The following is a 9,299-nucleotide window of genomic DNA, read 5'->3' as shown; positions in this document are numbered from 1 at the left end:
ACAGCCAGGACAGGGCCAGACTGAAATAGGAGCTGGGAACTCATTTCAGGTCTCCCATGTTGGGGTGACAGGAGCCCAATTACTTGAGTCATCACCACTGTCCCTGGGGTTTGCTTTGGCAGGAAGCTGGAGTCAGGAGCCAGAGCCAGGGAAGAGAATCCAGGCACTCTGGTGTAGGATGCAGGTGTCTTAACCAGTATCTTAACTGCTTGGCCAAATGCCTTCTTCCTGAGACGTATGTTATACAATTACGTTATGCTGCTGAATTTCTGTGTCCCTTGACTCAAATACATCTCCCTTTCTGCTTCATTCACTGATGACTCTAGCACCTAGAACAGTACCTGGCACAGAGGTATCTGTTCAGTGAATTGAGTCAGATCACCAGTTATTCATCACTTAGTATTACAACTTTTTGTGGCCTTTGTCACAATGGTATTTGACTGATTTTGTTAACTATGAGTTTAGTTACAGAATATATCTCTCCTCCATAGAGTAAAAGTAACAGGAGGCCTGAGACTGTGTCTTCGTGACACTGATTTCCCAACAACCTGCAGAGCATCCTCTGCTGAGCAATCCTTACCTTACTCATATTTGCTGAATGAATGAACCAAACCATCAAGTACTTAGCATTGGATTCCAGGGCTGATTCCCCGTTCCCGAAGTGTTGCAAACAGGCTACCTGCTACAAGTCCCTTGCTGAGACAAAAAGAAGGAAAATCTGGAAGAGATAGGTTTCAGGGTACCCAATGCCAGGATATGAAGTTTCACTCAAGAAGGGTTGACCAGAGTTGTTTATGTGTGGGGGTGTTGTTTGGGCTTGGGTGTGCTTTTCTCTTGTGTGACTGAAACGGTGACATCTTTCTTCACATGCTTGCTTATTTCCGGAAGGTATCAAAACTTCTTCAGGCAATAAGAAAGAACAGTATAAGATTATTGCAGCACATTCCAAGTGCATACACCAGGGTGCAAGTCCAAATTGCCCAAGGGCTAGAAAGCTAGTAACTAAGACAATTTCTCAATGCTGCAAGTAACCCAATTTTGTACTTTTAAAAAGGTGGTGTGAGGCTGGCACCGAGGCTCACTAGGCTAATGCTCTGCCTGTGGCACCGACACCCCGGGTTCTAGTCCTGGTCGGCCGGGTTCTGTCCCGGTTGCTCCTCTTCCAGGCCAGCTCTCTGCTGTGGCCAGGGAGTGCAGTGGAGGATGGCCCAAGTGCTTGGGCCCTGCACCCCATGGGAGACCAGGATAAGCACCTGGCTCCTGCCTTCGATCAGCGCAGTGCACCGGCCACAGTACGCCAGGCCGCGGGGGCCATTGGAGGGTGAACCAACGGCAAAGGAAGACCTTTCTCTCTGTATCTCTCTCTCACTGTCCACTCTGCCTGATTAAAAAAAAAAACACATTATGATGTGGCAGGCATATCCCATATCAGAATGCCTGGCTTTACATCCCAGCTCTGCTCTACATCATAGCATCTTGCTAATGGACACTCTAAGAGACACTAAGCGGTGGCTCAAGTAGTTGGGTTCCCACCACCCACAAAGAAAACCTTTAAGGAGTTCCTCCTGGCTCCTGGCTCCAGCATGACCCAGCGACTGTTGCAAACATCTGGGGAGTGAACCAGTAGATGGGAGATATCTCTATGTCTCTCAACCTTTCAAATAAATAAATAATTTAAAGAGTACATTAAGGTTGCTCTGAAGTTGGGGAAGAATGGGTTTCCTAGATCTTTTGCTTAGTGTTATACTGTCATCTAGTGATCATAAAATGTAAGACTGACCTGCAGACTGAAAAAAAAAATGCAGTTGCCCAAGGCACAATCCCAAACTGGCTGATGTAGCTTTTAAGATCCCTTTCTGGACCCCGGAGACACAGACAGTCAAAGCAAAAAATTAACAATTGGGATTACTTACATCAAATTGAGAAGTTTCTGTACTGCAAAAGAAACAGTCAGGAGAGTGAAGAAACAACCGACAGAATGGGAAAAAATATTTGCAGACTATGCAACAGATGAAGGGTTAATAACCAGAATCTACAAAGAGATCAAGAAACTCCACAACAACAAAACAAGCAACCCATTTAAGAGATGGGCCAAGGATCTCAATAGACATTTTTCAAAAGAGGAAATCCAAATGGCCAACAGACACATGAAAAAATGTTCAAGATTACTAGCAACCAGAGAAATGCAAATCAAAACCACAAGGAGGTTTCACCTCACCCCGGTGAGAATGGCTCACATTCAGAAATCTACCAACAACAGATGCTGGCGAGGATGTGGGGAAAAAGGGACACTAACCCACTGTTGGTGGGAATACAAACTGGTTAAGCCCCATGAAAGTCAGTTTGGAGATTCCTCAGAAACCTGAATATAACCCTACCATACAACACAGCCATCCCACTCCTTGGATTTTACCCAAAGGAAATTAAATTGGCAAACTAAAAAGCGGTCTGCACCTTAATGTTTATTGCAGCTCAATTCACAATAGCTAAGGCCTGGAATCAACCCAAATGCCCATCAACAGAAGACTGGATAAAGAAATTATGGGACATGTACTCTATGGAATACTACACAGCAGTCAGAAACAATGAAATCCGGTCATTTGCAACAAAATGGAGGAATCTGGAAAACATCATGCTGAGTGAAATAAGCCAGTCCCAAAGGGACAAATATCATATGTTCTCCCTGATCGGTGACAACTGACCTAGCACCAAAAAGGAAACCTGTTGAAGTGAAATGGACACTATCAGAAACAGTGACTTGATCAGCCCTTGTCCTGATGGTTGATGTACAATTTAATACTTTATCCCTTTTAGTATTTTTCTTTTGTTCTAGTTAATACTATTGGTTGAACTCTGTAATCAACACATATTTATTCTTAGGTGATGAAATTTAACTGAAAAGTGATCCCTGTTGGATATAAGAGTGGGAATAAGAGAGGGAGGAGATGTACAATTTGGGACACGTGCAATCGGACTTGCTCCAAATGGTGGAGTTAGAAATGTGCCAGGGGATTCCAATACAATCCCATCAAGATTGCATGGACCAATGACATCTCACTAGTCCAAGTGATCAATTTCTGTTCACAATTGATCACACTGATAAGTCTAAGAGTGAAACGGATTACACAAACAAGACTAGTGTCTGCGAATACTAAGTGATAGAGTAAAAAAGGGAGAGAATGATCCAACATGGGAAGCGGGATACACAGCAGACTCATAAAATGTCGGATGCCCTAAACAGCGCTCTGGCCTCAGAATTAGCCCTTAAGGCATTCAGATCTGGCTGAAGAGCCCATGAGAGTGTTTCAGGGATGGGAAGCCAAGACACTCTGGCAAAAAAAAAAAAAAACCACCCTAAATGAAAGGTCTCTTCCAGTGAGATCCCAGCAGAAAGAACGGGCCATCAAAGAAGGAAGTACCTTTCTCTGAATGGAGGAGAGAACTTCCACTTTGACTATGACCTTGTCTGAATAAGATCAGAGTCGGCTAACTCAAAATGCTTCCATAGCCTTGGCAACTCATGACAAGAGCCTAGGGTGATTACTGATGCCATAAACAAGAGTGTCAATTGTTAAGTCAACAACAAGAGTCACTGTGCACTTACTCCTCATGTAGGATCTCTGTCCTTAAAGTGTTGTTCAATGTGAATTAATGCTATAACTAGTACTCAAACAGTATTTTTCACTTTGTGTTTCGGTGTGGGTGCAAACTGTTCAAATCATTACTTAATTTATACTAAATTGACCTTCTGTATATAAAGAGAATTGAAAATGAATCATGATGCTATCGGAATGGGAGAGGGAGTGGGAGATGGGAGGGTTGCTGGTGGGAGGGAAGTTATGGGGGGGGGGAAGTCATTGTAATCCATAAACTGTACTTTGGAAATTTATATTTATTAAATAAAAATTAAAAAGGAAAGAAAAAATTTTATCTCATATGGTGTTTAAAGAATGAAATAAAAGATTACAAATCAGGGGGAAAAAATCCCTTTCCACTCATGGAGAGGGCCCCTTTTAGAGGCTAGTGCTTCTTCCTGAAGTGCTCGAGCATGGAGAAAAGTAATTTGTGCTAATAAATCACTTTACCTGGATTTATGAAAGAGATATCGAATGGGGGACGGGTGTCACCATTACTGTTCTTTGGATTCTGATGTCACAGTGATCGGAGGCCATCAGGTCAGGTGGTCCTCAGACTCCTTCCTACCCACCTCAGTGCAAAGCTATAAGTGGAAAGCAAGCCGGAGAGCAGGATCCCAAGATTGCAAATACCCACAGGAAGATCCGAGTCACACAGGACAAATTAGATAGTAAAATGAGAGGGAGGACACACGCCGGAGACAGAGCCATGGGAAATTCACGATGGGAAGCCTAGGAGTCCAACAGAGACTGGACAGGACCACACTGAAGAAGCAAATAAGAAAGGGAATTGATGGAGGCCCGGCAGAGGCAAGGCAGAGGCGCAATGGAGGTGGGACGGGGAGGCCGGCACCAGCCCTCAACAGGTTAAATGGGAAATCGCGGGAGGGGGAACTAGGCCAACTGCACTGAAATTCCACCTGGGAAAAAGAGCAAGTATAGAGGGACAGAGAAAGAGGTAGGGCATCCTGCTGCCCATCTACACCTCCCCATCCCCACAACTGGACCCTCAGCTGGCTGGGAGAAGCCATGTTCATTGCTTACATTTTCCAACTTAAGCAGGGGACGGCCTCCTCTGCCTCCTGTGCACAGGCCCATCAATTACAGGGGCCACCTCACCACATGCCCCATCCAGGACCAAGGACCACAACATTTCAGAGTAATTTCTTCCCCGCCACGCAAGCTGTACAACAGGAGAAGTCCTGAATATTGAAAACTGGAGCTCGTTCCACGCACCAGTGAGAAGCCAGCCAGGCCCCAGTAGGCAGGGCCCAGTGCACCAGAGCTCATACCCACCCACATCACAACTGAGAAGTGAGCAGGGCTCCTGGAGGCAGGGCTGCGTGCTTCCACTTGCAACGCAGACACACAGCAGCTCATCTCACAGGGAAACCTCACCACAAGCACTAAGACACAAATTAAAAAGAAAACCAACCAGACAAAAAAGAAAAAATACAAAAATGCCAAAATACAAAGGAAAAACCCTAAATAAGAATAAGGAAGACACTATGAGCCTCCCAAAGGAATTACTACAACACTTTCATAACAGAAAGATGAAGAGATCAAGGATATGCCAGAAATGGAATTCAGAAAATTGTCAGATTATTTCAAAGCAATTAGAAACAAATTCACGATCTAAATTAAAAGCACACTCAAGATATTGAGATATTCAAGGGAACCCAGAATGAAATACTAGAAATGAAGAATTCAACAGATCAAATAAAAAATGCAGTGGAAAGCAGTAACAACAGAATAGGTGAGACAGAACAAAGAATATCAAAACTAGAAGACAAATTTATGGAAATATTAGACCAAATAAATCGAGAAGAAATTAGAAAACTAAAAAACACGGTTAGAGATCTATAAGATTGTTTCAAACGATCCAACATACAGATCCTAGGATTTCAGGAAGGTGTGGAGAGAGAGAAAGGATTAGAAGGCCTTCTTAGTGAAATAACAGAAAATGTCCCCCGTCTGGAGAGAGAGAGATTCAAGTACAGGAAGTACAGAAAACTCCTAACAGGCACAACCAGAAAAGATCTTCACCACCACACATTGTAGTAAAACTCTCAATGGTAAAACATAAAGAAAAAAATCTTAAAATGTGCATAAGAGAAACAGCAAATCACATTCAGAGGAAATCCAATTAGATTCACTGCAGACTTCTCATCAGAAACTCTATGGCAAGAAGATATATTCCAAGTCCTAAGTGAAAAAAAACTGGCAACCCAGAATACTGTACCCTGCAAAGCTCTCATTTATGAAGGAGAAATAAGGATCTTCCACAACAAATAGAAATTGAAAGAATTTGTAACTACTCACCCAACCCTATGAAACAAGCTTCTTTAAGATGTGCGCTACACAGAAACAGGAACATCACTACAAAAGAAAATGAACTCAGAAAATGATCCAGCAAAACTACAAAGGAAATCCAAAATACAAGAACAGCACTATTTATGGAAACATGGCAGGGCAAAGTCGGTACTTAACAACAGTCACCCTAAATGTAAATGGTCTCAACTCCCCTGTAAAAAGACACAGACTGAGAAACAGTGACTTGATCAGCCCTTGTCCTGATGGTTGATGTACAATTTAATACTTTATCCCTTTTAGTATTTTTTTTGTTCTAGTTAATACTATTGGTTGAACTCTGTAATCAACACACATTTATTCTTAGGTGTTGAAATTTAACTGAAAAGTGATCCCTGTCAAACATAAGAGTGGGAATAAGAGAGGAAGGAGATGTACAATTTGGGACATGCGCAATCGGACTTGCCCCAAATGGTGGAGTTAGAAATGTGCCAGGAGGTAAAACCGCCGCCCGGTCGCCCCCAGCCTGACTCCGGCCGTCGCCACCGCTGCCGGGGAGAGGAGGGCCATGATCCAAAGGAACCAGAGCAGTTGAGGAAACTGTTTATTAGTGGTATGAGCTTTGAAACTACAGATGATAGTTTGAGAGAACATTTTGAGAAATGGGGCACACTCACAGATTGTGTGGTAATGAGAGACCCCCAAATGAAATGTTCCAGGGGCTTTGGTTTTGTGACTTACTCTTGTGTTGAAGAAGTGGATGCAGCAATGTGTGCTCGACCACACAAGGTTGATGGGCGTGTTGTGGAACCAAAGAGAGCTGTTTCTAGAGAGGATTCGGTAAAACCTGGTGCCCATCTAACGGTGAAGATTTTTGTTGGTGGTATTAAAGAAGATACAGAGGAATATAATTTGAGAGACTACTTTGAGAAGTATGGCAAGATTGAAACCATAGAAATTATGGAAGACAGGCAGAGTGGGAAAAAAAAGAGGATTTGCTTTTGTAACTTTCGACGATCATGATACAGTTGATAAAATCGTTGTTCAGAAATACCACACTATTAATGGGCATAGTTGTGAAGTGAAAAAGGCCCTTTCTAAACAAGGGATGCAGTCTGCTGCTGGATCACCAAGAGGCCATGGAGGGGGGATCTGGCAACTTTATGGGTCGTGGAGGAAACTTTGGAGGTGGTGGAGGTAATTTTGGCCACGGTGGAAACTTTGGTGGAAGAGGAGGCTATGGTGGTGGAGGTGGTGGCAGCAGAGGAAGTTATGGAGGAGGTGATGGTGGTTACAATGGTTTTGGAGGTGATGGTGGCAACTATGGTGGTGGTCCTGGTTATAGCAGCAGAGGAGGCTATGGTGGTGGACCAGGATATGGAAACCAAGGTGGTGGACATGGTGCAGGAGGAGGATATGATGGTTACAATCAAGGAGGAAATTTTGGAGGTAACTATGGTGGTGGTGGAAACTACAATGATTTTGGTAATTATAGTGGACAACAGCAATCAAATTACGGGCCCATGAAAGGGGGCAGTTTTGGTGGAAGAAGCTCAGGCAGTCCCTATGGTGATGGTTATGGATCTGGTGGTGGTAGTGGTAGATATGGTAGCAGAAGGTTCTTAAAAAAAAAAAAAAACAGAAAAGGGCTACAGTTCTTAGCAGGAGAGAGAGCGAGAAGTTGTCAGGAAAGCTGCAGGTTACTTTAAGACAGTCGTCCCAAATGCATTAGAGGAACTGTAAAAATCTGCCACAGAAGGAATGATGATCCATAGTCAGAAAAGTTACTGCAGCTTAAACAGGAAACCCTTCTTGTTCAGGACTGTCATAGCCACAGTTTGCAAAAAGTGCAGCTATTGATTAATGCAATGTAGTATCAATTAGATGTATATTCCTGAGGTCTTTAATCTGTTGTAGCTTTGTCTTTTCTTTTTCTTTTCATTACATCAGGTATATTGCCCTGTAAATTATGGCAGTGGTACCAGGAATAAAAATTTAAGGAATTGTTAACTTTTCAGAAAAAAAAAAAAGAAATGTGCCAGGGGATTCCAACACAATCCCATCAAGATTGCATGTACCAATGCCATCTCACTAGTCCAAGTGATCAATTTCAGTTCACAACTGATCACACTGATAGGTCTAAGAGTCAAAGGGATCACACAAACAAGACTAGTGTCTGCGAATACTAACTGACAGAATCAAAAAGGGAGAGAACAATCCAACATGGGAAGTTGGACACAGCAGACTCATAAAATGGCAGATGCCCTAAACAGCACTCTGGCCTCAGAATTAGCCTTTAAGGCATTTGGATCTGCCTGAAGAGCCCATGAGAGTATTTTAGGCATGGAAAGCCAAGACACTCTGGAAAACAAAACAAAACATAACAAAAAAAACCCTAAATGAAAGGTCTCTTCAAGTGAGATCCCAGCAGAAAGAACGGGCCATCAAAGAAGGAAATACCTTTCTCTGAAGGGAGGAGAGAACTTCCACTCTGACTATGACCTTATCTAAATAAGATCAAAGTCAGCGAACTCAAAAGGCTTCCATAGCCTTGGCAACTCATGACTAGAGCCTAGGGAGATTTCTGACGCCATAAACAACAGTGTCAAATGTTAAGTCAACAACAGGAGTCACTGTGTACTTACTCCTTATGTGGGATCTCTGTCCTTAATGTGTTGTCCAATGTGAATTAATGCTATAACTAGTACTCAAACAGTATTTTTCACTTTGTGTTTCAGAGTGGGTGCAAACTGATGAAATCTTTACTTAATATATACTAAATTGATCTTCTAAATATAAAGATAATTGAAAATGAATCTTGATGTGAATGGAATGGGAGAGTTAGCGGGAGATGGGAGGGTTGTGGGTGGAAGGGAGGTTATGGGAGGGAAAAAGCCATTGTAATCCATAAACTGTACTTTTGAAAATTATATTTACTAAATAAAAATTAAAAAAAAAAGACACAGACTGGCTGAATGGATTAAAAAAAAAATCTATTTACTGCCTACAAGAAACACATCTTACCAACAAAGATGCACACAGACTGAAAGAGGATGGAAAATAATAATCCATGCTAACAGAAACCAAAAAAGAGCTGGAATGGCCATTCTAATATCAGACAAAATAGACTAACACAAAAACTATTAAGGGGTGGAGCCAAGATGGCGGAATAGTGAGGACACACACTGATAGTCCAGGAAAAGATAGGTTGATAAAAGAGGAATTACAGTAATCACAGGGAAAGGCTTGGAGGAAAAATACAGAGGAAACCTTTCCAGATCTAGTGGATGTGACACAGACGACCAGCGGGGAGAGCAGGGACGCCCACGGCTCCAAGTCCACACATTGACACTG

At 42.7% G+C, this 9,299-nt stretch overlaps 1 pseudogene; it reads left to right on the top strand.

Annotated features, from left to right (window-relative positions):
* The first annotated feature begins 6,375 nt into the window (after window positions 1-6,375).
* LOC127486014 (heterogeneous nuclear ribonucleoprotein A3 pseudogene) lies at window positions 6,376-7,979 on the top strand (annotated as a pseudogene).
* The last annotated feature ends 1,320 nt before the right edge of the window (window positions 7,980-9,299 follow it).

This window comes from Oryctolagus cuniculus, chromosome 8 (assembly GCF_964237555.1).
Source record: "Oryctolagus cuniculus chromosome 8, mOryCun1.1, whole genome shotgun sequence".
In the NCBI taxonomy this organism is placed as follows: Eukaryota; Metazoa; Chordata; class Mammalia; order Lagomorpha; family Leporidae; genus Oryctolagus; species Oryctolagus cuniculus.
This window is presented reverse-complemented; position numbering and strand designations above follow the sequence as displayed.